Below are 7,333 nucleotides of genomic sequence, written 5' to 3'. Positions count from 1 at the left end.
GTAGTGGTAGAGACTTAGAAGTAATGTAGAGACTTGTCGTACAGTGTGCATGTATTGTATGAGGTAAGTCTTGTGGTATTTAAATACTAATTTGGTGAAAGGTAATATCAGTAGGATTACGCTCCACGTTACATTACTCTTTAAGATTTACTATAAGATAAGCCTTCCCGACGTCATCTAATAATTATCCATCAGTTTCTAATCTGCGTGATATCTTATCGTATATCCTTCCAATGATGACTTTATATTCTTTTTTTTCACATTAGTGTATTTTCAGTGTTATGTGATACTGATAAAAATGCCCGAAATGATTTTTGCTGATAATAAAACATTTTTTCCGGGTACTCTATACTGTGTCGTTTAAAAAAAATCGGTCGGGAAATTAAAATTAATTATTAACATTTTATTAATCTAATAAAAATAATTTATGTTTTCATTGCTAAAATTTGGTTATGAATAGAGATCATTTAAAAATTTTAAGCGGGTAAAACTATCGTTTTTTTTAGAGATCGAAATTTATTTTCAAAGAGAAAACATTTTTATTTTATAATTCTTTCATAAATAATTTTGTTCTTCTATCACTAAAATTTTCTTATCAAACAGGGGTTGTTTTAAAAATTAACGCGGCTAAATTTACCGAACATTAAAGAGACTTAAAAACCATTTATTCAAAACAACTAATTTGCAAAAAGTAAAAAAATAAATCAATTGCTATGAGAACGCTATTCGTAGGTAATTTATAAACATGGTAGTTCTTAGAGAAGAAATTTGTTTACATAGCAAAAAGTAGTGGTAGAGACTTAGAAGTAGTGTAGAGACTTGTCGTACAGTGCATGTATTGTATGAGGTAAGTCTTGTAGTATTTAAATACTTCTTTGGTGAAAGGTAATATCAGTAGGATTACGCTCCACGTTACATTACTCTTTAAGAGTTACTATAAGATAAGCCTTCCCGACGTCATCTAATAATTATCCACCAGTTCCTAATCTGCAGGATATCTTATCGGATATACTTCCAATGATGACTCTATATTCTTTTTTTCCACATTAGTGCATTTTCCAGTGTTATGTGATACTGATAAAAATGCCCGAAATGATTTTGGTTGATAATAAAACATTTTTCCGGTTACTCTATACTGCGTCATTTAAAAAAAATCGGCGAGAAAATAAAATTTATTATTAACTTTTTATTAATCTAATATAAATAATTTATGTTTTCATTGCTAAAATTTCGTTATGAAGAGAGATCATTTAAAAATTTTAAGTGGGTAAAACTATCGTTTTTTTTAGGGACCGAAATTTATTTCCAAAGAGAAAATATTTTTATGTTATAATTCTTTCATAAATAATTTTGTTATTCTATCACTAAAATTTGCTTATCAAACAGGGGTTGTTTAAAAAATTAAGGCGGCTAAATTTACCTAACATTAAAGAGACTTAAAAATCATTTACTCAAAACAACTAATTTGCAAAAAGTAAAAAAATAAAGATAAATTCTTTGGTACCCATGTATTCAAGTTGGGTACCAATACCTTTAGTGTAAACTATTATTAAATGTTAATTTATTTTAAAATAAATTAAAATAAATAAGTGACATGATATAAAATTATACCATTTGATTGGTTGAAGGTACCGGTACCCATCAAAACTCAAGGGTACCGGAGTGTTCACCAAAAATAAATCAATTTCTATGAGAACACTATTCGTAGGTAATTTATAAACATGGTAGTTCTTAGAGAAGAAATTTGTTTACCTTAGCAAAAAGTAGTGGTAGAGACTTAGAAGTAGTGTAGAGACTTGTCGTACAGTGTGCATGTATTGTATGAGGTAAGTCTTGTAGTATTTAAATACTACTTTGGTGAAAGGTAATATCAGTAGGATTACCCTCCACGTTACATTGCGCTTTAAGAGTTACTAAAAGATAAGCCTTCCCGACGTCATCTTATAATTATCCATCAGTTCCTAATCATCTTATCGTATATCCTTCCAATGATGACTCTATATTCTTTTTTTTTCCACATTAGTGCAGTTTCAGGTGTTATGTGATACTGATAAAAATGCCCGAAATGATTTTTGCTGATAATAAAACATTTTTTCAGGTTATTCTATACTACGTCATTTTAAAAAAATCGGCCGAGAAAATAAAATTTATTATTAACTTGTATTAATCTAATAAAAATAATTTATGTTTTCATTGCTAAAGTTTCGTTATGAACAGAGATCATTTAAAAATTTTAAGTGGGTAAAACTATCGTTTTTTTTAGAGACCGAAATTTATTTCCAAAGAGAAAATATTTTTATTTTATAATTCTTACATAAATAATTTTGTTATTCTATCACTAAAATTTTCTTATCAAACATGGGTTGTTTTAAAAATTAAGGCGGTTAATTTTACCGAACATTAAAGAGACTAAAATCAAGATTTGTAGGAAACTTATATCTCGAACTACTAATGAAATAAAAATTCTAAGATTTTATTAGTATAAATACTATTTAATTATATATTTGATCAAAAATATATTATAGAAGTTCGAACATACTATAATTTTAAAATATTTATTTATTTATAAAATTATGGGTCTTACAATACTCCCCCCTAAAAGAGTTTTGTCCTCGAAACTACACGTCTGTAAACAATTCTAGGTATTTATTTTGGATTGCACTTTCCAGTTCCCAAGTTGCATCACAAGTGGCTTGGTTCCAAATTATTTTTACTAACGAAATTTCATTATTCCTTAGCAGTTTCATCTTTCTATCCTCAATCCTAACAGGTACCACTTCAAATGATAAGATGTCCTTAAGCTGAATGGTGTCTGTTTTGATTGCGTGAGAAGGGTCTGGAATGTACTTCCATAGTTGTGATACATGGAACACGTCATGTATTCCAGTTAGAAAGTGTGGTAATGCAATTCGGTAAGCTACAGGTCCAATTCTTGAAGTTATTGGTAGGATCCAATAAACTTAGGAGTTAACTCCCGTGCCTTAATTGCTCTCCCCACCCCCGTGGTCGGTGTGACACGGAGGAACACATGGTCTCCTTCTTCAAAATTCAATGTCCCGCGTCTTTTATCGGCATAGCTTTTTTGACGATCTTGTGAGGCCTTCATCTTTTCCCTAATGCTTTTATCCTTTTCTATAGTTTGATGAACCATTTCTAGACCTACAATCAAACTCTCACCATCTTGATACCAGCATGACGGTGTCTGACATTTTCGTCCATATAGAGCTTCAAATGGAGCCATTTCGATACTAGTATGAAAACTGTTGTTGTAGGTGAACTCAATCAAAGGTAGTATATCATCCCAACTCCCTCTATCATCCAACACACATGCTCGAAGTAGATCCTCCAACGACTGATTCGTTTGTTCATTTTGTCCATCATTTTGTGGATGATATGCCGAACTTAATCTTAGCTTTGTTCCAAGCGCTTCATGTAATGCACCCCAAAAATGTGATGTGAACTTTGGGTCTCGATCTGACACGATACTAGAAGGTACCCCATGTAGTCTTACAATTTCGGAAATGTAAATTTCCGTTAACTTGGCTACATTATAGGTCGTTCTCACCGGTAAGAAATGAGAAGACTTGGTCAGACGATCGACAATCACCCAAATTGAGTCATGCATTCTTCGAGTTTTTGGTAACCCGGTGATAAAATCCATTGAAATGCTATCCCACTTCCACTCGGGAACATCTAAGGCTTGCAATATTCCTTGTGGTCTTTGGTGTTCTATCTTTGCTTTTTGGCAAGTCAAACAGGATGCTACGTAATCTGCCACCCCTTTCTTCATTCTTGGCCACCAATAATTTTGTCTCAAATCTTTATACATTTTTGTTGCTCCGGGGTGAAAGCTTAATTTGCTCTTGTGGGCCTCCTCTAAAATCAATTTCCTTATCTCTACAACATCGGGTACACAAATTCTTTAGTTGCACCTTAAGATGTCATCTGGTCCTAATTTAAAGCCGGGTGCCTTTCCTTGTACCATTAATTCTCTTTTCCCTTCCAAGAGTGAATTGTTCTGACAGTTCCGAATTTCTTCCAAAAGTACATTAGAGATCTTGATCATTCCACATTGAAGAGTTCCCTGGCCCAATTTCACGTCTAGGTGTATGTCCCTGAATGTTTCCCATAGTTCTTGTTGTTTGGCCATCAGTGATGTTGTTTCAAGGACACCTTTTCTACTTAATGCATCTGCCACCATGTTCGCTTTTTCTGGATGATATTGTAATGTGAAATCGTAGTCTTTCAAGATTTCCATCCATCTCCTCTGTCTCATGTTTAACTCCTTTTGATCAAACAAATACTTTAAACTCTTATGGTCACTGAACACTGTGAACATACATCCGTAGAGATAATGGCGCCAAATTTTTAGCGCAAAAACAACATCTACAAGTTCCAAATCTTGAGTGGGATAATTCCTTTCGCGAGTCTTTAATTGTCTCTAAGAATATGCTACCGCCTTTCGGTGCTGCATCAACACACATCCTCGTCTTTGATGAGATGCATCGCAATAAACTTTGTATGGCTCTTCATGTTGTGGTAGAATCAAGATAGGTGATGTTGAAAGTTTCTTCTTCAACAACTGAAAATTAGCTTCACATTTCTCAGTCCAAGCAAAAGGTTGATCCTTTCTTGTTAGTTAAGTCAATGGAGCTATTATCTTTGCAAATCCTTCAATGAATCGTCGATATTATCCAACTAGTCCTACAAAACTTCTTATGTCAGTGACTGTCTGAGGCTGATTCCATGCGAGCACGGTCTCAATCTTTGCTGGATCGAAAGTAATGCCTTCCTTTGATATGACATGTCCCAAGAAATTTACCCTCTCTAGCAAAAATTCGCATTTGGATGGATTAGCATACTACTTCTTTTCTCGTAGAATTTGTAGCATTTGACGTAGATGTCCTTCGTGTTCAATTTTACTTCGAGAGTAAATAAGGATATCATCAATGAATACAACAATGAATTTTTCCAGAAATGGGTGGAAAATTCGGTTCATGTAATCCAAGAAAATAGCGGGTACATTAGTCACTCCAAATGGCATGACTAGGTACTCATAATGTCCAGAACGAGTCCTGAATGCAGTCTTGGGTATATTTTCCTCTCTTACCCGAATTCGATGATAGTCGGACTTCAAATAAATATAGAAAAAACAGACGCTCCTTTAAGTTGGTCCATCAAGTCATCAATACGAGGTAAGGGATATCGATTCTTTACGGTTGCCTTGTTAAGTTGCCTGTAGTCCACACATAGTCAGGAACGCCCGTCCTTTTTCTTTACCAAAAGCACTAGAGCTCCCCATGGGGAAACACTTTGCCTAATGAGTCCCTTCTCCATAAAGTCTTCCAATTATTCTTTAAGTTCTTGGAGTTCCATTGGCGCCATCTGATGTGGTGCATTGGAAATGGGTCCCGTTCCCGGGTGTAAGTCAATGAAGAATTCAATGTCTCTTACAGGTGGTAAACCGAGAATATCATTGGGAAATACATCCGGAAATTCTTGAGTAACTAACATGTCTTCAATACTGACTTCAGCCCTCACCTCCGTACTAGCAAGTATTGAAAGGCTCCATTCTTTCGAGAAACTTTAAGTTAGTTAGTTGATAGATATTTAACGACCTCGGCTCAGGCAAAATAACTAACTTTCAAGCACAATCTAACATAACATAATTATATGACATCCAATCCATCCAGAGAATAATCTCGAGAGATTGTAGGGGTAGGCATATTAGATTAACTAGAAATTCTCTCTCTTGAACCACTACTTTACATAATAAGCATGCAGTGTTCACAGTTATAACCTTAGCAAGGGTAGATACTACCAAGTCAAAAGGTAGTGGAGTTACTATCATTTTAAATTGATCAACGCATTCCTTGGTTATGAATGAATGTGTTTCCCCCTAATGGAAAAGTGCAGTTAAAATGGTACCTTCAATTTCACAAATCCCCTGGATTAAGTTGTTGGACAGAGATCTTCCTTCTGCACCCATGCAATACACTCTCCCTTGAGCAGTTGGTCGGACATTTATAGTAGTACTCACAGCTAGTTCAGCCTTTGGGTCTTTGCAATTCTTTGCCACATGTCCTCTTTTGTTGCATTTGAAGCAGATAAGACCCTTATTAGGACGTTCGCTCGCATAATGCCCACCTTCACCACACTGGTAACAACGTACCCCTGGAGCAACTTGAGTTCCTCCTCCTCCTACGGTGTTATAGTTTTCTGTTCTTTGAGGTCCTCGGTTGTTATAGTGTGGTCGTTGGTATGGCCGCATCTGCTGTTTATTACGTTCTTGATTTTGAAAATTTAGGCGATTAGGTCCTCCACAGTTCTGGACCGCCCTGCGATTTTTCCTCTTATTCTTCATTTCTTCCACTTACCTACATTTCTCCACCAATGGTTGAAAACGTTGTATCCCTAATGGTACCACTGAGTCTTGTAGTTCGTACTTGAGTCCTTCTTGGAAAAGGTGACACATGTAAACTTCATCTACTCCTTCCCGGAAGAATCGGTAATACCTAGATAAATTTTAAAATTTGGCGGCGTACTCACCTACAGTCATACCCCTTTGTCGAAGTTTCAGAAAATCATCTCCCAATTTGGTCCTCGCACTTATGGGAAAGTATTTGTCTAGGAACTTTGTCTTAAAGGCTTCCTAGTTCACTTCTTCCTGTGCACCCTCCATCATCAACCTAGTGCTTCTCCACCAATACTCTGCGTCGCCTAAGAGAAGATACGTGGCATACAACACTCTTGCCCTTGGAGGGAAATTGATTACCTCAAAGATCTTTTCAATTTATTGTAACCATAAGTCCGCTTTCTCGGGAGTAAAACCCCCTTGGAATTTAGGTGGATCGTGGCGACAAAACTCGGTTAATCCTCTTAATTCTGCAACTCTTATCTCTCTGTCCCGCTTCTCCAAATCTAGAAGGTTCTTAGCAGCAGTTTGGGCGGTGACAGCGGCTGCCATATTGGCCATAGCTTGGGCCAGTTGATCCACCTGATGATCATTAGTATTGTCACGTCTTGGAGGCATAGTTCTCCTACAAAATCAATACCCAATTAGAATTCTCATTGCTTGTTTCAAGAGAAATTCCAATATCTTACTTCCAAATTGCGAGTGGTTGTCAAAATTTTACGATCCCGAAAATGTGTAGCTGGTCATTAAGAATTTACTCAACGTGTGATCAACTTAAGACACTAAACTAACGGTTCCTAAGAAGCTTAAACCTAGGCTCTGATACCATAATGTAACACCCCGATTTTTAACAGCGACTGTGTATTTTTAAAAGGGACTATTTCAATAAATAAATCAATTAATGTTTTTCCTTATACA

At 35.6% G+C, this 7,333-nt stretch overlaps 1 pseudogene; it reads right to left on the bottom strand.

Moving 5' to 3' along the window:
• Positions 1 to 5,349: 5,349 nt before the first annotated feature.
• Positions 5,350 to 6,364, bottom strand: LOC131636228 (uncharacterized; annotated as a pseudogene).
• Positions 6,365 to 7,333: the final 969 nt, after the last annotated feature.

The sequence above is a fragment of the Vicia villosa genome, unplaced genomic scaffold (assembly GCF_029867415.1).
Source record: "Vicia villosa cultivar HV-30 ecotype Madison, WI unplaced genomic scaffold, Vvil1.0 ctg.001670F_1_1, whole genome shotgun sequence".
Classification (NCBI taxonomy): domain Eukaryota; kingdom Viridiplantae; phylum Streptophyta; class Magnoliopsida; order Fabales; family Fabaceae; genus Vicia; species Vicia villosa.
This window is presented reverse-complemented; position numbering and strand designations above follow the sequence as displayed.